At 41.2% G+C, this 23,519-nt stretch overlaps 1 protein-coding gene across 2 annotated transcripts in view; it reads left to right on the forward strand.

Annotated features, from left to right (window-relative positions):
• Positions 1-473: 473 nt before the first annotated feature.
• PKIG (cAMP-dependent protein kinase inhibitor gamma) overlaps positions 474-23,519 on the forward strand; it is an 89,878-nt gene continuing 66,832 nt past the window's right edge. For both annotated transcript variants that reach the window (XM_077765273.1, XM_077765276.1), the window contains exon 1: positions 474-591. The gene's annotated coding sequence lies outside the window, so the exon portion shown is untranslated. The remainder of the gene's footprint in view (positions 592-23,519) is intronic.

Consider the following 23,519-nt stretch of genomic DNA (forward strand, 5'->3'; position numbering starts at 1 on the left):
CAAGAAATATAATTGCTGGCCAGAAGCTAAATTTGCTATATTAAAATGCAATCTGATGATCTAATTCTCACCTTGAGCCCAAAGAAACAAGTTTATTCATTCTTTGCCACACCACCCCTTCTGAGATTAAAGGGAAACGCATCTGCCACTCCTCCCACATGAGTTTTCTCGTCTTTAAATATTCCCAGTCTAGCAAGCTTCCGCCTCTGGCCCGGTTCTCTCCTCCAACGATCCCCGTATCTGGTTACAGAGAGATAAACCGAGGCAAAGGCGGGATCCGAGGTGCAAGTCCCCACCCCTCCCCCGCCTTAGTCTTTCCCTTTCCCTCAGCATTCCTTTCCTTTCCCCTTCTGGGGCCAAGTTCCAGGCTGCCAAACCCCACCCGGCTCCCTCACGGCTCAGGACCCCAACTCTCACTCCTTTTCCCTCCTCTGGCGGCTCTGGGGCCGCGGAAGGGGACGCGAACNGGGAGTTCGGCAGCTCCTGTCGCCAAGGCAACGCGCTCCGCTGCGCGCTGCGGGCGCCCAGCAGCCCGGCGGAGGCGCTGCGGGCCGGCGGCGGCCGGGGCTCAACGAGGCGGGGGGCCTGCAGGTGAGCAGGGCCGGGCGGGCAGACGCGACCCAAACGCGCCGCTTCGGCGTCGACTCGTGGCAGTAGGCCTGGGGCATGGGACGCGGGGCACCCCCGGGAGGGAGGCTGGGGCCAGTCCTTAATCTCCTGCGCCGCGCCGGGGCGGCGCCCCCTCTTGCCCTGTAACCCCACTTGGCACTGGCTTGGCGTGCGCTTTGGGCTGTTTATTGTATTTTGGGCCCATTGCTTCTGACCTGAAAGTTTCTTTAGAAAAAGAAAGCCCCTCTTATTTGCGTTTCGGGGAATAACTCAAAACTGCGGAAAATGAATGTGCGACTCTCCTGGGGCCAGAGACGATTGACTTCATCGTACATCAGTTTTCCCATCTGCAAAATGGGCATAATACTAGCTGTGTTATGAGGCAAACTTAAATTTATATTTAAAACCCTTGCAGGTAAGTCCTCAGTGTCTTGGAGCTTTTATCAGTACTACTACTATAAGGAGTCCATCACTTAGCATGTATTGTATGCCAGGGCCTGGGCTGATCGCCAGGGGTAGAGTGAATGAGATATCTTGTCTTCAGGGAACTCCTTGGTTTCACCGTATAAACAGGAATTCATTGTGATTCAAGCTATGCTATTGGACATACAGGACGCTGTGAATGCTTAGAGAAGGCAGTTAACTTAGATTTCAGGAAATGAGGCTAGGGAGGCTGGTCAAAGATTCTAAAAGAAGATGACTTCCAAAATGAGACACGAAGGCTGCCTTTGTATTGGCCAGATAAGCCTGGTGAAGTGTACAGTGTTGTAGGCGAGAGAGCTGCATGTGCAAAGCCCCATGGATAGAATGCAGGCTTTTTGGGCATCTGCAAGGATTTCACAGGCTGGCTAGAGACAGATTCCAAGAAGTGGCAGTGGTCTGGCTAGATGATGTTTGAGAGATAAGCACGTGCCTCTTCTGAAAGACTTTCCTTGTATCTGCTTTGTAACTTTTGAAAAATTTGGGTTTTACCTTGGGGGCATTGGGGAGCCATCAAAGGAGTTTTAAGCATGCAGTAAGTGTGTGCTGTATGTTGCATGTGCTTGATCAGAGGTATGGTTTTAGAAAGATCGGGGTTTTTTGTTGTTGTTTCTCCCTCTCCGTCTTCATTCCTCCTATCCGTTTTTCACATTGCAGCCATTCATTTATGGCAATTCAAAGAATATTTATCAAGCGTCTGTTATGCACCAGGCATTGTGGGGGCAGTAGGGACTCAGATCCCTGCCCTCACGGCACGCATTCCAAACACGTTCCAAGGTGCAGTGGTGGGGCACAGTACATGAATCCGGTACAACTGGAAACTTCACATTGGAAGAGAACCGTCAAGAGAGCTTTGAAAAAAAGAAAGAAAGAAAGGCCTAGATCATTCGAGGCCACTGTATTGCACACTCTCGGAAGAAGAGTTCATTTAGACTATACTAAAAAGGAATGGTCAGAGAAGTAGGAGGAAAACTAGGAGAATGTAGTAATGAAAGCCAAAGAAAGAGGTGAATTTTGCAGGATCCTGCTTAGGTTTCAAGTAAGATAAGTTAAACATTAAAATGTGTCCTTCGGATGAATAAATATAGAGGTCACAGGGGACCTAATTGAGCAGATTTGGTGAAATGATGGGGGTGGAATCTAGAATATCGGCAGCTTCCAAAGGTTCAATGTAATATATCAGTGGGATGAGGAGAGAGTGGGATGTGAGAAAATAAAGACAAAGTGTAGGCAGCTCACAGAGTTTGGCTGTGAAGGGAGAGAGGGAGAGGAGGCTGGAGAGCGATTGGGGAATAAGGTGAAGTCTTAAGCATGATGAGAGAGACGTGAGCAGATTTAAACACTGATGGCAGAGAGCCAAGTAGTGAGGAGAGAGGCTGAGAAAATACAGGAGATGAAAAGGGAAATGGATGGCACTACTTCCCAAAAAGATAAGCGTGGATAACATCCGCAGCACGGATCTTTAAAAGGAGTCTGACAGCTTCTACTTTTTTGAAGACGTGAGAAGTAAGGCAGTTGCTGACAAGGAGTACATCAGGGTAATGCAACAACAACAAAACATAAAAGGCGTTGTGTGCAGTGAGTTCTATTTTCATTATTGTCCGATATTAGACATTTATCGAACTAATTGTGTTGAGCACTTCTCATGCACTAGTCTCAATTAATGATGTAATCTTGAGAACAGTCCTGTGAGATAGCCTTTATGATGATTCCCAGTCTATGGATGAAGAAATTGAGGTAAAATGCTTTCCCAAGGGCATACAGGATTTGAATCCAGGTCTGCCTGAGGCCAGAGCTTTTATTCTTTTTTTTTTTGAGAGTGAGCGAGCAGAGAGAAAGAATCTCAAGCAGGCTCCACGCTCAGTGCAGACCCCGACGCGGGGCTGAATCCTACCACCATAGGATCATGACCTGAGCCAAAATCAAGAGTTAGATGCTCCATGGGACTGAGCCACCTAGAGCTTTTCTCTTAATCACTGCGTAAACAATATGATTGTCCACCTATGTATGATATGATCTGCTGAGAAGATTCAAGAGAATTAAGTTTAAAATAATTGGGTATACTAAGTAAACAAGCAGGTATAACAGACAAAAAGCAATAGCTTTATGCGAGCAGTAATAGTCAGAAACTGTAATTGTAGGAGAGATGAAAATAACAACATGAAAAATAATATACCTAGGAACAAACTTCAAATAAATGGACCCAGGCTGGCTACATAGAACAAGTGTGGCTAGAGGGGAGGAGGCTGGGTACAGGGTGGGTGTTTGGATAAGAAGGAGGTATTTTTCCTTTGGGGAAATCAGGATATTGATACCAGAAATAGGGCATGTAAAAAACAAAACAGATGTCTATCATAAGACATACTGAGAAAATATGCAAGATGTTGACTGTGATGTTTTTATAATGTTGAAAACAGACTGGTTAAATTATGGTGCAGTTCTGTGATATGTACTATTAGCCATTAGAAAAGAATGAGGTGAGGGGCGCCTGGGTAGCTCAGTTGGTTGAGCATCCAACTTTGGCTTAGGTCATGGTCTCGAGGTTTGTGAGTTCCAGCCCTGCTTAGGTCTTGCTGCTATCAGCATGGAGCCCACTTCGGACCCTCTGCCCCCTTCTTTCTCTTTCTCTTTCCCTTCCCTGTGCATGCTCTTTCAAAAATAAATAAATATTAAAAAAAAAAAAAGAATGAGGTGGGAGCTATATATATGAGAAAGATCTTTGCATCATATGGTTAGGTGTGAAAAGTGCATTACAGTACAGTGTATGCCTATTTTTGTTTTTCTTTTTAAGTGTATACATACAAATCTATAGGAAAAATGTCTAGAAAGAGTAGTTCTTTAAAAAAAATTTTTTTTTAAATTCTTAATTGTGGTAAAATACCCATAACATAAAATTTACCATCTTAAACATTTTAAGCATATAGTTCAGAGTGTTAAAGATATTCACATTGTTATGCAACAGATCTCCAGAATTCTTTCATCTTGTAAAACTGAAACTCTTTATCCATTGAACAATTTCCCCTTTTCCTCCTTCCCCCAGCACCCACAACCACCTTTCTCCTTTCAGTATCTGTGAATTTGACTGCTCTCGATACTTTAGGTAAATGGAATTGTATAATATTTGTCTTTTTATGACTGACTTATTTCAGTTAGCATGTCCTCAAAGTTCATCCATGTTGTAGCCTGTGTCAGAGTTCTTTCCTTTTTAAGGCTGAATAACATATATTTTTAAAAGTTTATCATTTTACATGAGAGAGAGCATGCACGTGGTGGGGTGGGGAGGTGCTGAGAGAGGGGGGGAGACAGAGAATCGCAAGCAGGCCCCGCATTGTCAGTGCAGAGCTCACCGTGGGGCTGGGGCTTGATCCCACAGGTGAGATCATGACCTGAGCCTAAATCAAGAGTGAGATGCTTAGCCTACTGAGCCACCCAGGTGCCCCTGAATAATATTTTATTGTGTGCATTTATGTTGTGTACACATAGTATGTACAAACATTTTGTTTATCCATTCCACAGATGGTATCTTGGTTGCTTCTACCTTCTGGCTATTGTCAGTAATGGTGCTATGAACATGAGTGTAATAGAGAAGTTTTTTATGTCTGTGTCAAGAAATCATGGGGAGACATTTATTCCTTTCCTTATTGCCTTTTTTTTTTTTTTATGAGCATGACTTTGTTTTATAATCAGAAAATGCAATAAGGATATGTCCTATTTGGGGAGATGGGGGAGTAAAGGTTAAAAAAAGGCCTGATCTCAGGGCAGTAGCAGCAGAAATGGAATGGAGAGGGCAGATTTGAGAGACACCTCAGGAGAATTAACAGGACTTGACCACTGAAAGGTAAGGGAGAGGAGAATGGAAGACTTGTCTGCTAGTGATGACAAGGGACATCAATCCTGGAGGGGCTTAGACTAGGGGAAAAGGGAGGGCGTGAGGCTGGAGAGCTACCTGAACCTTTGTTAAGGAATTTGGACTTTTTCCTGAAAGCAGAGGAAAAAGCCATTGAAAGGAAGGGAAATGACTTAATCCGAATTGTGTTTTAGAATGATCACCCTGACTCCCTTCAACCCATTCTGCAAGCTGAAGCCAGTTAGGGCCCGCTTTCCCTTTGTGTTACTTAGGCTTGAACCTCTGCTAATTTCCTTTTATTTGAGATGAAGTATTAGTGCTCAAAGATACATATCTACCCTTTAAAAGCACCTGGGATATTTCAAACAAAGTTCTATTTAGAGTACATTGATTTCTAATTGTATTCAGTTTTATCTCAACACCACAGTCTCTTGTAAATTTACTTTCTACCTTTAGTCGGGGAAATATGAATAATCAGGGAAGTAAACAAGATATATAAACAACTCAAGTTAGAGAACTTCTTGTTGGTAATAAATTTTGACACTCCTTTTGGGAGAAAAGGGCCAATGTCCAGTAAACACTGTCCTATTAAGGAGATACTACAAAACAAAAATTCTGGGAAATTCTGAGAGACTCAGCCCACTACTTGTTTCTAATCCAACAAAACTACAATCTCTGTCATACCATCACAGAGAGAACTGACTATTATGATAACCTCTGTAAGAGTTTTGCAGCTTATAAGGGCTGGATTTCCAAAAGATGTGAATCCATGATCTCATTTCATTCCCCTTAACAATTGTGTGAGGCAGGGATTATCGTTATCATTCCCATTTTTAGATGAGAAAATTGAAGATCAGAGTATTCAAGAGCATTCCAAAGTCCTATGTCTACTAAACTCTGAAGTTTGAATCTAAATTTTCTTTTCTTTTTATATTATAGTTTCTTAATATGGGAAATTGTAAACATATACGAAAGTACAAAGGGTAGCATAATAAATACGTATATACCCATACCCCAGCTTCAGTAGTTATCAAGATATGGTCAGTTTTATTCCATCTCTACCCTCCATTCCCTCTCCATCTTGGATCTTTTTTTTTTCCCATCTTGGATTATTCTGAAGCTTATCTTAGATGACATATCATCTTCTTGTGACTTTTTCCTCCCTTGCCCCTTTTCCCCTGTAATCATAATACCGTTATCACACCTGAAAAACATAACAGTAGTAATTCCTAAAAAACACCTAGTATTTATTTGGTATTCAGTTTTCTCGGCTGTCTCATCAATGTCTTTTTACAATTGATTTGTTTAGATTGGGATCCAAACAGAGTCCACCTATTACATTTGCTCGATAGGCTCTTACGTTTTTGCATTTAGAGCCTTTTCTCCTCCTCTTTCTCCCCCACCTCCCCTTGCTTTTATTTGTTGAAAAAGTAGGTCATTTGTCCTGTACGACTTCTCACATTCTTGATTTGGTTGATTGCATCCCCTTAAGGTGTCTTAATTTTTTTGACCATTATACTTTATGGGTGGTGCCATGTATCTCATCGTGTGCACAAATGAGGGAGGGGGGAAGAGAGACAGAAAGAGAGGGAGGGAGAGAGAATATGAATCTTAAGCAGGCTCCATGGTCAGCACAAAGCCCCACAACCCTGGGATCATTACCTGAGCTGAAATCAAAAGTCAGCCAGTCAACCTTCTGAGCCACCCAGGTGCCCCTCCTGGATGTGATTTTAAGATTGATCATGGGGTTTAGGTGTTGTCAGCATGGTCTATCCATTAGAAGTTTCTCCTCAGTCTTTCACAGAATGGTTTTAGCAGCTATTTATTAATAATCATTGCTCTACCCTGGTATTTTTTTAGGGTTTAGAAAATGAATCTAGGTTTTCTGATACCAAGTCATGTACTCTATTAAATCTTGCAGTCTCCATATTAAAAGAATGTTTTGTCCTGTATTCTCTGCTCTGATAGGTGGGAAAAATATCTTTCAATTAATGGTTCAACTTAATATATATTTTTAAGAAAGTAGAGCCTGTATGCCGTGTCTAATACTGGTTGCTCACAGCATTTGTTTTCTTAGGTTGGTCTTATGTATTGGCAAAACCACACAGTGGAAAGCCTGCTTATGTCCGTGTTTTTCAAACTACACGTTGTTATACATTAGTATATTAAAGAATTGTTTGGGAGAGGAGTTCCAGCATTTTTTTTTTTTAATGAAAAACTGGAATAGAACAGAAAACGAAAGAGTGCATCCCATGTATGAAGAATAAGCTTTGGTTTGTAAACTTTTGTTTCATTTCTTTCTCTGTATGCCTGTAAGCCATAATATAGAGTCNCGTGAGCAGGGGAGGGTCAGAGAGAGAGAGGGATACAGAATCTGAAACAGGCTCCAGGCTCTGAGCTAGCCGTCAGCACAGAGCCCGACACGGGGCTCGAACCCACGAACCGTGAGATCATGACCTGAGCCGAAGTCAGACGCTTAACCGACTGAGCCACCCAGGTGCCCCTCATTTTTTTTTTTAAACGTTTATTTTTGAGAGAGAGAGAGAGGGACAGAGTGCAAGCAGGAAGAGGGACAGAGAGAGGGAGACACAGAATCTGAAGCAGGCTCCAGGCTGTCAGCACAGAGCCTGACGTAGGGCTCAAATTCCCAAACCACGAGATCATGACCTGAGCCAAAGTTAGAGGCTCACCCAGCTGAGCCCCTCAGGTGCCCCTAGAATGCATTTCATATTGAGGTCTTGGCCAAAACCAAATTGTCCCAGTGTTCAGATGACCGCCCTGAAATGTAGCAACTTTTTTAGTCAAGGATTCAGTTATGTTCAAATGTACTACTTATCAAATAGTACAGTATATTGATCCATTTTAGAATTTTCTTTAAAGGCTTTTTTGGGTGACTGCCAGTTAACCAAAATTACATTACCCCAGTGACCTAATCTTCTAGTATTCAAATAAAAGAAATGTGAACTCTTCAGGGATTTGTTTTTGATTCTCTTTTACCCTGGAGGATAATGTAGATGATTCCAGTCAGTACTGGCATCATTAAAAGTCAGGCTGGAGGGGTGCCTGGCTGGCTCAGTTGGTAGAGCGTGTGACTCTTGATCTCAGGATTGTAAGTTTGAACCCCATGTTGGGTGTAGAGATTACTTAAAAATAAAACCTTAAAAAAAAAAAGTCATGCTAGTGCCTCAGCAAGATGAATTGGTGGGAAAGGGGAAAGACATCAGGAGTGGGCAGGCAGAGAAACTGACGCAGCCCTTTGGTTGGCTTCCGGGGTGAGGCAGCCAGACCTCCCATGCACATGATGGTAAAACCAAGGTAGCCCTAATACTATTCGGGCTTTGATTGGAGTTGGTTTAGGGCATGGGCAGATGGGATACCTAGTGACACCAGTGATAAGTAATTAAGAAATGCAGATGTTGGACTATATATATAGTTAACATTTTAAAGCTGTGGAGACTGAGATTCAGAGAGTAAATTGTTCAGAATCAGCCAGTAAGTGGGGGAGCAAAATTTTAATGGTTTACCAAATCCTGGAAATACTCTGAATAAATGTATGATGCCGAGTAAGTGCCTTAATAATAGTATCTACTGCATAGAATTGTTATAAGGATTAAATATGTAGTTAAAGCACTGAGCAGAATAAGTGGTAAAAGCACTTAGCACAGCCTTCCTACGAGAACCACTCAGTAAATATTAGCTATTATTTCTTTTTTAAATAATGAACCTATTTTACTTTATGTCTTTTTTTTTTTTTTTTTAAGAGAGTGCAAGCAGAGGAGAGGGATAGAGGGAGAGAGAGAGAATTGTAAGCAGGTTCCACGCTCAGCATGGAGCTCCAACACAGGGCTCGATCCCATGATCTCGCAGTCCGTGAGTTCAGGCCCCATGTCAGGCTTTGTGCTGACAGCTCAGAACCTGGAACCTGCTTTGGATTCTCTATTTCCCTCTCTCTCTGCCCTTCTCCAGCTGACACTCTCTCTCTCCCTTTCTCTCTCTCTCAAAAATAAATAAACCTAAAAAATTAAAAAAAAAAAAGAGTTGAGCCACCCAGGCGCCCCACTCTATGTCAATTTTAACATCTCATTCCAGAAATGATTAAAACTGTATTACAAGGATTCTTTATTACTGTTGAGATATAATCAATATATATCATTGTATTAGTTTCAGGTATACAACATAATGACTTGATATATGTAATGTTATGAAATGATTACCACAATAAATTTAATTAACATCCACTCTCAAAAAAGTGGGGAGGGGGTCACCTGAGTGGCTCAGTCAGTTAAGCATCTGGTTCTTGATTTCAGCTCAGGTCTCTCTCTCTCTCTCAAAAATAAATTAATTAATTTAGTTAATATCCATCAACACACATAGTTACAAATTTTTGTTTTGTTTTTCTTGTGATGAGAATTTTTAAGGTTTACTCTTTTCACAACTTTCAAACATACAATACATTTGACATCGGTCTTATATTGTTAACTGTCGTCACTGTGCTGTACATTAATTACATTTCCAGGATTTATTTATCATATAACTGGAAGTTTGTACTTTGATTATCTTTACCTGTTTTGCCACCCCCACCCCCTACCTCTGGCAACTACCAATCGTTCTCTTATCTATAGTTTTTTGTGTTTTTTTTTAAGATTCCATATATAAGTGAGATTATAGTATTTGTTTTTCTCTGACTTATTTCACTTAGCATTATGCCCTCAAATTCCATCCATTTTGTTGGAAATTACAGGACTTCCTTCTTTTTTATAGTTGAATAATATTGCATTGTGTACATATACCACATTTTATTCTTCTGTCAGTGGACACTTAAGTTGTTTTTATGTCTTAGATATTGTAAATAATGCTGCAGTGAACTTGCAGGTGTAAATATCTTTTCACAATAGAGATATCATTTCCTTTATATCAATACCCAGAAGTGGAATTGCTGGATCTATTTTTAATTTTGTGAGGCACCTCCATAGTGTTCCCATAATGTCTACCAATTTATGTTCCTCCCAGCAGTGTAAAGGTTTTCCTTTTCTCCATATTTTTGCTAGGACTTATTATCTGNAACAGGCTCCAGGCTCTGAGCTGGCTGTCAGCACAGAGCCTGACGCAGGGCTCGAACCCACGAACCGTGAGATCATGACCTGAGCCGAAGCTGGATGTTTAAATGACTGAGCCACTCAGGTGCCCCTATCTTTATTTATTTTTGAGAGTGAGACAGAGAGAGACAGAGTGTGAATAGGGGAGAGGGAGACACAGAATCTGAATCAGGCTCCAGGCTCTGAGCTGTCAGCACAGAGCCTGCCGTGAGGCTTGAACTCATGAAGCGTGAGATCATGACCTGAGCCAAAGCCTGATGCTTAACTGACTGAGCCACCCAGGCGCCCCATCTTTTATTTTTTGAGAAAAGCTATCCTAACAGGCATGAGGTGATACCTCATGGGTTTGATTTGCATTTCCCTGATGTTTAGTGTGTGGAGCACCTTTTCGTCTACCTGTTGGCCATTGTATGTCTCCTTTGGAAAAATGTCTGTTCAGATCCTCTGCCCACTTTTTAACTGGTGGTTTAGTCAGTTAAGCATCTGATTCTAGGTTTTGGCTCAGATCATGACCTCGCAGTTTATGAGATTGAGTTCTGCAACGAGCTCTGTGCTGTTGGCAAGGAACCTGCCTGGGATTCTCTCTCTCTCTCTCTCTCAAAATAAATTAAAAAACTTAATTTTTTTAAAAAAGGAAACTTGAAAAAGAAAAGTTGGTGGTTTCATCCTACCTTTCAACATCAGTTAAACGTATATAATTATATTGCTTTTTTGTGTGCACAAGGGTTAACATTCAGTGGTTCTTTTTTTTTTTTTAAATATTTTTTAATTTATTTCTAGGAGAGAGAGAGAGNTGGTTCTTGATGATCTCTGGATGTTACATGTGGTCCATATGGCCATGTTTTCCAGACTAAAAACTTGGGGCTTATAGTTTGATGAATATAACATGCTCAGAAGATCAAGAGAACAGTATATATATATATTTTTTTTGATTTTATTTTTAAGTAATCTCTGCACCCAGTGTGGCGCTCGAACTCACAACCCTGAGATCAAGAGTCGCATGCTCTACCAACTGAGCCAGTCAGGCACCTCTGGAGAACAACATATTTTAAAATAATGCAGTCATGGGGAAATCTGAGCTGTGTTTTTATGTATCCTAAGGAAGCAGTACAAAGTCATGGTGAGGAGACATTGGAGTCCTTTGGACATGACTTCAAATCTTGACCCAGGCACTTTCTACTTTTATGCACAAGTTACTTAGCTTTTCTTCCTAAGCTTCAGCATTTCCTCATTTGTAAAATGGATGTAACTAGCTCATGAGAATTGCATAAGCTAAAAGGCTCAGCACAAGGCCTGACAGGTAGTAAGCACTGGCCATATAAATGTTAAGTGTTGTCATTATGAGGCCTTTGAAACAACTGCACTTATTCAGTAATCTTTTTTGCAAAAGCCTGTAGAAAAGCAAAAACTTTTTTTTTCTTAAGATTTTTTTAGAGAGATTGAGAGCAAACGAGCAGGGGAGAGGCACAGGGGGAGGGAGTGAATCCCAGTCCCACAATGAGCATGGAGCCTGATCCCACAACGCTGGGATCATGACCTGAGTCGAAATTAAGAGTTGAGTGCTCAACCAACTGAGCACACAGGTGCCCCAAGAACAAAGCTTCTAAAATAACTCAATATTTGGTAACTTACTGTCTAATAACTTCTTCATCAGGCCTGATATGGAAAAGGTGCAGAAATACCTTGAAGACTTGACGCCCAGCTTGGCAAACCTGACGTATTTGCCTTTCTCACAGTCTTTGTATAGCACTTAGCACCTGTTCGGTTGCCTCTAAGACCATCTCTTGGGAGTGTGCGTGGTTTTTGGCTCATACAACTTGTACTTGTTCCAGAGGGAAGTCAGACTTCAACATTAACTTAATCTGTTGTCAGGCTTCTTTCCCGTAGGCTGTCTTGGTGGTGCCCTCCCAGGTTGCTGGCTTCATTTTCAGGCCATAAGCAAAAGAGCTGCAGCAGTTCTGGGCCCAGGTCCGTGGGTAGCACCCACCACAGGAATTGAAAGATTCTGTCTTCCTCTGTTCTTCTAAGTGAAAATTTTTCTCAGAAGCCCCCAGAACACTAACCCTAGAATCTCATTGGCCTGAATTGGGTCATGTGCCCATTCTTGAACCGTTTGCTGTCACCAAGGCAATGAAGTGCCTTTTGGCTTAGGCCTGGTTCTTGAACAAGTTCTTTATGAGGGGCATGAAATTACCTTTCGGCCAATCCAGAACAGAATTGTGTTTCTATTAGGATGTTTTTCTCTGAACAATAGCCAGTAGCCACATGTGGCTGTTTAAATTTTAGTTGATGTCAATTAAAAATTCATATTCTCTCTTGAAGAGCCACATACCACTGGACTGGTAATTACTGTAGTGAGCAGCCCAGAAATGGAATTGCAAATGCTGGTGTGGGGCAGCTCTGCTCCCTGGCGCCAGCACACTGCAGCCCTCACCTGTTTGGGTTTAGGGTGTTTGAGTGTAGTGATTAAAGTCCCTAACCCGGGCACCTGGGTGGCTCTATCAGTTGAGCGACTGGCTCTTGATTTTGGCTCACGTCATGATTTCACAGTTTGTGTGACCGAACCCCATGTCAGGCTCTGTGCTGATGGTGCATGGCCTGCTTGGGATTCTCTCTCTCCCTCTGTTTCTGCCTTCAGTTTGTCTGCCTTCATTCTGTCTTCATTTTGCCTTCTGTCTCTCTTTGCTTGTGTGCACTCTCTGTCCGTCTCTCTCTCTTTCAAAATAAATAAATGTTTAAGGTTTCCAACTTGGAACCAGACTGCCTCATTTGAATTCTCACTCTGTCATTTACTAGTTGTATGACTTTAGGTAAGTTCCTTAGTTTCACTGTGCCTCAGTTTCCTTACTTGTAAAATGATGGTCACAGTAGTACCTAGACTGTGAAGGTTGAAGAATTTGATGTATGTAGAGTGCTTAGAACAGTGCCTGGCACATAGTGAACAATTGTAAATACTTGCCACGATGCTACTGCTGATGGTGGTGGTGGTTGTGGTGGTGATGAGGGTGGTGGTGGTGGTGGTGGTGATGACCAGCAAGAGTCAGCTGGGTTTGTTCCCAAGCCTGTTTGTGCCAGTTTTACTTGCTCTTGTAATTACAAAATACCTGTTACATAGGCTAATGAGATTTGGGAAGATAAAGGGGAAAAAAAGACATTGTTTTGTGAAAAATAAGTTTAATGTGTTTGAAAGACCTGAGAAAGGTAAAGGACAAAAAGATACTTCTTGTTAAATTAGAGATAGAAGAGACCTCTGAAAAGATTGAGGAAAATAATTCATCAAAATATAGGACTTTGCCTTCAGACTGCTTCACATGTCTTTCCAGTAAAAACTGGAAAACATGTATAGACATGCATCATGGGTGTGATTCATGCAGGAACTTTACTAGAATTTATTTTCAAAGAAAAAGCCTTAGTCTCTTACCAAGTATTAGGCAAATCAGTTTTAATACTTTTCTCTTCAACTGGCTGTTTTTGATTTTGTTTTTTTAATGAATTTTTACCATGATTAGTCCTGATCTTATCAAGGAGAGAACGTCTGTGTTATTTTTTTTAATTGTTACCTATGGATTACTGTGCATCATTTGAAATGAGTAATACCTCCAAACCCTATAGGTAGACATTTACATTGTTGCCCACGTGTTATTGTTGGTGTTCTGGTGAGCTTCTTTCCAGCTAAATCCTCTCCAGTCAGTATGTTTTGGTCACTTTAGAGGACTTTAGAGGAATCCTGCCCCTTTTCACTGACTGGAAATGTCTATGCTACCGTAAAAGATGGCATGTGGGGAATTCCAGCCCTAATTTTGCTTTTGGATTTGGCTCTGTTTCTTCACTCACTGATTTTAAGTTAATGTTTACTGTTTCATACAGCAAAACGTTTGAGCTGCCCCAGAGGATTCAGCGTAAGGGAAGATGTCCTCACGTGACTTCTTTTCCCAGTTCACATAGTGCTTTGTTTGAACTTTGCTTTTTATGGTGTTTCTTACAAATAGTCCTCTTCCGTAATTATTTTTGCATTCATTTTGTATTTGGTACTACACTCTTAACTTGTTGAGGACTAGAGTTCTTCATTGGACCTTTACATATCCTAGCATAATGGGCCCTCACTTTGTGTTCATGGAAAAAATGGATGGATCAATGTCACTTTCTTCTATTATGACATAGCCATCTTCCATAACACTGCCTTCTAATTCCTTGTTAGTGGAGGCTAGTCTTTGAGGCTCTTTATGATAGGTCAGGTTCCATGTTAGAGCAAAACACATTAAATGTTTGTACGGTGATTTTATTTTTTATTTAAAATTTTTTAAAGTTTATTTATTTGTTTTGAGAGAGAGAGCATACAAAGCAGAGGAGGGGCAGGGATAGAGGGAGAGAGAATCTGAAGCTGTTAGCACGGAGCCTGACTTGGGGCTTGAACCCACAAACCATGAGATCATGACCTGAGCCGAAATCAAGAGTTGGACGCCCCAACGACTAAACCACTTAGGTGCTCTTGTGAGGTGGTTTTAAAACATAAACAAAGGTAGAATAAATAAACCCCCATCAACCATCATCTAGCTTCAGCAGTTATCAACATTTTAGAGTCAACTTTGATTTGGACAGAGAGAACATGAGGATTCTGGGGTGCCCATTTTGACTTTGTGGGGAAAGACGCAGGACATGTATGATAGCAAGAAGAGGTGATGGCCCGAGGACAAACCTGCCTACCTCCCACCTAGGATTGTTGTGAGGGTTATGGGAGTTGACATAAACAGCACAAAGAACAGGGCCCAACGTGAAGTGAGCTTAACGTAGTGCTGCCGCTGCCACACCGTGAGTCACCATTTGCTTAGCTTGAGGGACCTGAGTGTGGTGGCCTAGGTACTTATAACTTGTTGACCTTGGACATCAGTCCTTCTGAGCTGCAGTTTCTGTCTGAAAAATGAAAATGACAGCATGTTGTATGCCGTGTAAAGCGGTGAAATACAGCATGTAAACATATTCTGGGTTAAGTAGCAATCACAGTTTTCCAGAGTGCTCTTCTGGCTTGGAGGGACCATGCTTCTGGAGTTTTTTGAGAGTCAAGCCTATTCCTTCTATGGACTCTTGTTCTGAGCCTTCATGATACCAATGGGCCCCAGAGTCATTTGTCAACCCAGCAAATAAACACTATAGCACTATAAGCTTTGTTTCCATTTGCAAAATTCTTGTTTCTAAAGGATGAAAACAATTTTGCTTTATATAGCTTGTCCATATATGCACTAGAAATGAAATACTTATCAACCAAGTTGATAAAGGGATAAAAATAGTTTTCCTAAGGAATGGTTTGCTGGGAATTAGTGTTGGAAAAATGTTGTGGCAGAATCTGTTTCATCAGCTTTGAAACGTAAACAGTATTTTCATGTCTGTATTTTTCTTATAACACTTTGCTCAAGTCCTAATTAAAAATAGCTTTCCCAAATTCCTCCAGGATTCCTCTTTTAAAAAAAATCAGTTTTCTTTTCACTGAAGTCTAAGTTTGAAACCCTTTGCTTTCTCCTTAGTTCTGCAAAGAATTCTAATTATGCAGAACATTCATCCAAATCACAGTCATCTCTGTCTGAGATAAGCATTAGTAGATACTGTGGGAAGAGGAGCGGAATATCCCTGCTGGTTGTAATAAATTTCTGCAGTGTTTGTTTGGATAGGACAGTCAGCTGTCACATCTCATGGGCATGAAAGTTCTATAAATCCCAGTCAGAAAGTCAGTGTCCTAAACTTAAATTCTCAGGAAGATCTTCTCATTTCAAACTATCACTTGCCATTAGGTTTGACTTTTTAAAAGTTTGATTTTTATTGTTTTAGTTAGTAAAATTTGGCCATTTTACCACTTGTGATTTATAGCATCTTGTACTTTTATAAACTTTGTCATTCAAACAAACTAAACTCCCATTCTGTGCCACCAAATAACAGAATACATAAATACAAAATGCAGTTTTATCTCAAAAAGATAAAGTATCCTAATACTGCTATTTGGCCTCAGTGACATATGACCTCTCTTAGCTTTATTTCCCATAGACTGTTCTATTTAAATGTTTGATTTCAGTTTCTTTTCTTGATTGTTTTTCCTGAGATTCCAGTATATTTTGTCGATATTTCTTTTGAAAGGATCTAACTCAACTCATCTCTAGGGGTCATCCAGCCAATGTAGTACTAGAAGATAGTCTTCTAATTTAAATTTTAATTTAAATCTAACTTAACCTTCTAGATTGGTTCTAGAGACGTTGACAGGAAAAACTTTGGATTTTTATAATTATGGAAATGCTCCATTTCTGTGATACATGTTTTCATCTCCTTGAGTGAAAAGGGAGTCAGAAAGGGGCTAAATGTACTCCTTGATCTTCCATGTTGATCACTGAAAGATGAAATTTGGAGCTAGTTTTAACTTCTGAAGGAATTGGAAGATTTTATCCAGTAAGTATATAAGGTGTACGTTTATTTTTTTAGGTACTAGAACTTTAGGATCAATTTTTTTCCTTCATTTCAACATATCTTGAGCTGGTACCATGTGCATAGTATTGTGTTGGGTATTGTACATAATACTAATTAGCTCATTTAATTGTCAGAGAAGCACTGGTAGGTAGATAGGATTTAAATACTCAGTTGCTTAAGCTGAAAACCCTCTCCCTTGATCCCTCTTACTGTTCTGTCCACACCCAGCCTATCTGCTTACATTGATGTAGTAGCAAAACTCACTCTGCTCCCTCTGTAACCTGTGAGCTGTCAGATAGCATTGGCTGCCTCCTTGCTGGTCTCCCTGATTCCCTTTCTGTTCCACTACAAGATTTATGGTTGTATACCTAAAACTACTACAATTTTCTATGTCAACTGTGGCTCAATAAAACTGCCAGAGGGAGTAGAGAGAAAAATAAGGGTCAAAGTTAAATGCCTGTGATCAAAGGCTTTAGGTAGAGCTCTGCAGTTGTTCTGTCCAGTATGGTAGCCATTTACCACATGTGGCTGTTGAGACCTGAGATGTGGTTCGTCTGAACTGAGATGTGTTGCATCCCATAGATTGCAAAGACCTCATGCAAAGATAAAGATATGTTGTTCATAATTTTATACTGATTGCATGTTGAAATGATAATGTTTTGGAAATACTGTGTTAAATAAACTAGATTAAAGTTTTAAGAAATGATTTTACGTATATATGAAATCTCCACATAGCAGCTAGGGTATTTTTTTTTAACTTTATAAGATAAATGTAGATTCATATGCAGTTGTAAGAAACAATACGGAGATCCTATGTACCCTTTACCCAGTTTCCTTAATAATCGATCTTAGCAGGAGTGCCTGGGTGGCTCAGTTGGTTAAGCGTCCGACTTTGGCTCAGGTCATGATCTCTCGGTTTGTAGATTCTAGCCCTGCGTTGGAGTCTGTGCTGACAGCTCAGAGCCTGGAGCCTGCTTCCGATTCTGTGTCTTCCTCTTTCTCTGCCCCTCCCCACCTCAAGCTCTGTCTCTCTGTCTCAAAAATAAATAAACATGTTTTTAAAAATTAAAAAAAATACTAGATCTTAGCTCAGAGGTCACCTCCTCAAGGCATCCTTGCCTGACCACTCTGATATAGCCTGCTCTCCCTACTTTCATTCACCTGTCCTATTATTCTGCCTGATTTTCTTCATAGACTTTCCTAATATCTGAAATTATTTATTTCCTTAGTTATCTTTTGTCCAGAAGGTGAACTAAAGAGAATGAGAACCTTATCTGTTCTCTTCATTGCTTTATCTCCAGTGCCTAGAACAAGACATGCACATAGTAAGCACTTGTAAATATTTCCTGAATGACTGAACTTTATGGATGTGGAAAGTAAGTTTCAAAGTGATTGAGTAACTTAACTGAGGTCATATGGCTAGTAAACAGTGGAACCATGACTTGAAGCTACAGGCACAAAGGCCCTGAAGTCGAGTTGAGTTCGTCCTGTTCAAAGAACAGATAGGACCAGGCTGCTGGAGGTTAGGCAGTGAGAGGAGGGGGAGTAGTACCGTTTCAGACTAGAGAAATAGTCCGGGCCCAGGTCACTTCAGGCCTTGTAGACCATGATGACGAAAGTGGATCTCATTCTGAGTACAGTGGGAGACATTGGAAGGTTCTAAGCAAGAGAACACTATGAACAGCATGTTCCAGCTTAGCTCATGGGGAGTTCTGGGACCAAAGTCCTGGTCTAGAATGAAACTTTCCTGTCCCTTGCTTTGCCCCCATTATGTGTACATTTCTTTCGGAGACCACTTCAAGAAGAGGACTCTGCTCCTGTCACCTTCAGACCATCACCCATTAATCACACAGGTCCTCCCGCACCCAGTAAGGAGTTCAGGCAGAATGATGTATATGTGCTGGACAGAGAGGAAGATGCAGCGCATGCTGGCCTTGGAGGGTTCAGGAGGAGGCACCAGGCGACACCCAGTCAGTCTTCAGGGTACCCCAGCCTCTGTTGGTACAGCACACACAGCTTGGAATTCTTGGGGACCTCCCTCGGCTTTATGTTAGCACAGACGATACTGTCAACTGAAGTATTCTGTACGGGGCAAAGCCAGTTTTGATCTGAGGCAGCATAAAAAACAAGGGAGCAAAGGCAGCAGCCAACCTAGGAGAAAGATTTCCTCATGCATCTGCTGCGAGGGACTGTGAGAAGCACAAGAGAAAAAGTAGCAAAGAAAGGTACAACCCTTGTTCAGAGAATTTAAAATCTGTTTAGAGAGTTGCCTGCAATTGAAAAGTAGGTGATACTTCAGAGCAGTCTTACACTAATTGCCTGGGAGAAGGACTCCAGAGGAGGTCAGCCAAATGATGGCTGAGCCTGATAAGGCTCTCAGAGGACCTGGTGCGTGGCTGGCGTCCTGAAGGATAAGTAGGAGTTAGGAAGGAGAAAGGAGGAAAGGTGTTCAGGTGGGATGGGAAAGAACAATGTCAGGAGGTATCTGAGAAAAGAAAGGTACTCCAGTAGCAGAGGCTAAGTAGGATCTCTGTGGCTGCAGTAGGTTCAAGAAGGGAGAGAGAGGGAAAGGATCTGATTGGAAGGAAATAGTGTGACAATGACTCTTGGTCAAGAATTTCCAGCCTTTTTCTGCTTGTGCAAATAATTCAGGATGGAGAGATGGGCAGGTATGTGGGTGGGTGACTGTTCACTGAGGTATGGGTGGTAATAGCTATGACTTCAATAGTACCTTCTCTGTGTCGGGCTCTGTTTTAAGCAGCTTTAATTTATTAACCTATTTAATCCTTAAAACAGCCTTGTGAGGCAGTTACTATTAATCTGCATGTTTCAGATGGGGAAACTGAAACATGGGGAGGAGAAGTAAGCCTCCTAAGGTCACCTGGCTCTAGAGTCTGTGTGCTCTTAGCCTCTATTATTGCCTCTCACTTACTGGGGGCCAGGTGGCCAGATTTGTATTATGAAATGTTTCAAACATACAGAAAAAAAATTTTTTTTAAGTATAGTGAACCTCTTATCAGTTACCTGGATGGAACAATGCTAGCGTTTTGCTGCATATGCTCTATTATATGTGTGTTATTTTTCAGTTTTTTACTGGACTATTCAAAAGTATGGTACAGACATGATAACTATCCCTCAATACAAAAGAGCATCATCTCCCTTTTATTTGTTTGTTTGTTTACTTGTACCTATTTATTTTTGAGAGAACATGAGCAAGGGTGTGTCAGAGAGAGAGGGAGAGAGAGAATCCTAAGCAGGCTCCTCACTATCAGCGTGGAGCCTGACACGGGGCTCGATCCTACTAACTGTGAGATCATGACCTGAGCTGAAATCAAAGAGTTGAATGCTTAACCAACTGAACTACCCAGGTGCCCCAAGCCATCTTTCTTTTAAATGGAATTTACATCCTTCCTTTCCCATGCATTTTTGGGAAATATATTGCCTCTAAAACTATGGGAAGGTACGTTGTTACGTGTGATTAGTAAATTCTAGGCTCAAATAATTATAAAGAGGTTTTCCACTTACATGATTGTCTTGGTATTTGCAAATCAGGCAGGGTAATGGCAATTTTGTTTCCAGAGACTGCCTCGTAATTTGCTGGACATTTAATGCCCTGGTCCTCTCCTATTAAATACCAGTTTGAGTGTGTAAGTTTCAAATACTGTGAAACCAAAATGCTCTCTCCTCCTTCCCCATTTCCAGAAAGCCCTCTGGTGACTTTGCTTGAGAACACTGACTGAACTGGTCTAATGAGGGGGCTATAGGTTACATTAAAAGAAAATGTATGGCTCACGGAACCCATACTGAAATGATTCAGTGTTTGTTTATGATTCAGTGTTGAAGTAATAAAGGTGGTCGAACTTACCTGTAATGTTCCTTTTGTTCTGTAACACATACGTTCTAGATTTGTATACATATATTCATTTAGTCAGTTATATCCCCCACTGTTACACCTCTGCTTTGTTCCAGAAAGGCTGTATGACAGTTCTTGATTTATTCAACCATTAAGTGTGTCTTCTCATGTATTGGTCTGAATCAACTAGGAAATATCTATAATCCTTGTGCTTTCCCATATAATAGGACTAGAAGCAGACTCAGGGCCCACTCAGTTTGCTTTTCCAGCTTTATCTTCCCTGTTTTGCTGGAGATGCTGAAGGATTTATCTCCTTTGTATTGCTCCCTGGACTTCACCAATCTCTTTACTTTTCACTGTTGCCTGTCAGAGTCCATTTGTCAAGCTTATCTCAAATGCCATCTTATTCATGGATCTTCCTCAGAGCCCTACATCATGATGTAATTTAAACCCTGTAACACATTCTTGCTCGTGACACAGACTGCCTCTGTTACATTTCATTGCATGTTTCTCGTATCTCCCCATGTATTTCAGTAATAATTCCCTGGGCAGTTCATAGGTGGCAGGCCTTGGTCAGGATTCTGGAAATAGAAATGAATCTCCCCTAGATAATCTCACGTTCTTCTTTGCTCCCTGGATAATTGGAGTGGCCTGTTACTTCCTTGTATCCCCCGTGATACCTGGTACATTGCCTTGCACATGGTGGTATATATGTATCTCTGAATTGAGTTTGGGATATAGGAAAACAAGCACTTCCAAGTCAGGTCTGAGTTAAAATCATGGTGCTGCCACTGTGCAACCTTGAGTAAGTCACTTAACTTCATGAGCTCCAGGCTTTTTATCTATAAAATGCTGATAAGAACCGCCATCTTACAGATCTGTTGCAAGTTTAAAGATGAATTATATGAAGTGCCAAGCACAATTTAGCACAAAATAGGTGCTCATTCAGTGCTAGTTTTTGTAAGGGAGGCTCAGTCATTCCTTTAGGTCAGTTGAGTGAACAGTATAAGTATTTAGGATCTTAATTGTCTTGAAGGAAATGCTTACATAGTCTTGGGGCTTCTCCAAAAAGGAACAGGCCCTGGAAGGTCTGGCCAATCACTGATTAACTGTTCCCTTTTTAGAGTCCGTGATCTGAGTCTCTGTTTTGGAACTACTTATATAATATATACCACCTGTTATTTGTATATTTTTAGCAGTGGGAGTCGCGTAATCCTAATCCTGTCTGTAAAAGAGCAAACTGTTTACCAGAAGCAGAGCTTTTTTCTTAACACTGACTCACACTGACTCATCCTTCTCATTTTCCTTCCCACCACTCATAACAGCCTTGCAAGGGAGAGAATTTTTAGGGAAATCAGTCGGGTTNTTTTTTTTTAAATTTTCCAAAGTTGAAAGCTTGGAGGTGTCATGTCATTAATTCCATCTCAGAAAAGGCTCCTTTTTTGGAGTGGCCACAATGACCAATGCCATGTAGTTGAACATCTCACATAAAACCTTGTCTAGACAAATAATTCTGTTGGCAGAGAGATTAGACTAGTGCCTGAAATGTACACATTAATTGACTAGACACATGTTGGCACCTTAACTCACATTCTGTTGAAACTAGAAAATTTCTTCTTCTGAGATAGGAAACCTGAGCAGATTTAGAGCCAGAACTATGATACCTTAACAGTTGGTTTTGAGATACAGATACAATTCAGGTAGCACATTATAGTCAGCACAGTGGGGAAAGAAGGTTGTAGATCAGGATGACTAATACCTTTGTGCCTTCATTTGATATTCATTAAATGAATATTTGTTGATCATCTGTGATGTGGCAGGTGCTAGTGCTGTAACAGTGAATAATAAAGACACGGCCCCTACTGTCATGGACCTTAGAATCTAATGTGATTACAGATCATTCACTTGTATTGAATGCTGTGGGGGTGGAAGTAGAAGGTGCTAAGGGAGTGAAAGGGCCCTGCCCTGTAAGTGTGAGCATGCATGCACGTGTGCATGAAGGTAAAGGGAGGAAAAGGTACCCAAGCTGAAATTGGCTGAAGTAGGTGCTAACTAGAAGAAAGGAGATAGGTGGGGAAGGGTTAGCTGAAGAGATTCTAGGCAGGAGGAGCGACAATGTGTGAAGGCCTTGAAGCAGGAAAGGGCTTGCTCACGCTCATGGAGAAACAAATAAATTCCAGGGTGACCCAAGGGCAGTTGAGTGAGGGAGAAGTTTGGCACAAGAAACATTTGGAGAAGCTGCAGGTTCAGATCATGCAGAGCACCATGGATCAGTTTATTAATTTAAAAAAAAAACTTTAAAAATGAGAAAGGGCGCCTGGGTGGCTCAGTTGGTTGGACTTCTGACTCTTGATTTTAGCTCTGGTCATGATCTCACGGTTCCTGAGTTCGAGCTCCACATTAGACTCCACACTGACAGTTCAGAGCCTGCTTGGGATTCTGTTTCTCTGTCTTCCCCCCGGCCCCCTCCCCCCCCCGCCGACCTTCTCTCTCCTCTCAAAATAAATAAACTTAAAAAAAAGAAACAAGGTAAATTTTACAGACAGTTCTCATGACAAGTGCATATACTTTTTGTAACCAATACCCCATTAGGAGTAAGGACTTTTAGCTTGATACTAAGGCTGTCAGAGGAATAGGTTTTGAGCAGAGCCCAGACTTGATACTAATTGCTAGCTTAGAACCCCCTGGGTGGCAAAGGTACCCGTAGGACAGGGCTGGGGTAGGTGGTTGTCTATGGGTGGGTGGGCGGAACCCAGCTTGGGAATGGACCGGGATCTTGAATTTCCTAACATGTTTTTAACAGAGGACAAACCCCTGAGTGCTTTGTAGGATCCAAAGTATCTACACAGAGCATGGAATACTGTGGTTTTTCAAGGTCTTCCTGGAGAGCCACCTGCAGTTTGGAGAAAGCCTCCTGGAATCATGGCTGGCTAGCTACAGAGGCAGTGTTTCCTCCAACTGCATTGATGAGACGGAAGAAAATAAGCACCTTATTGATATGTTTTCCTATAGTACATGTGATGTTTTCCTTTTCTAAGAGTAGCATATTAAAAATATTGTTACAGTTTTGGGTTTTAGGGATTTGTTGAAGCTTATAACATTTAAGGTTCTATTTCAATATCTGGATTTTTGACATGATGCCAGAAATGATTTAATGTGTTAGTGTGCTGTTGTTGTTCTTATTATT

Source organism: Crocuta crocuta, unplaced genomic scaffold (assembly GCF_008692635.1).
Source record: "Crocuta crocuta isolate KB4526 unplaced genomic scaffold, BGI_CrCroc_1.0 scaffold477, whole genome shotgun sequence".
NCBI classification, from domain to species: domain Eukaryota; kingdom Metazoa; phylum Chordata; class Mammalia; order Carnivora; family Hyaenidae; genus Crocuta; species Crocuta crocuta.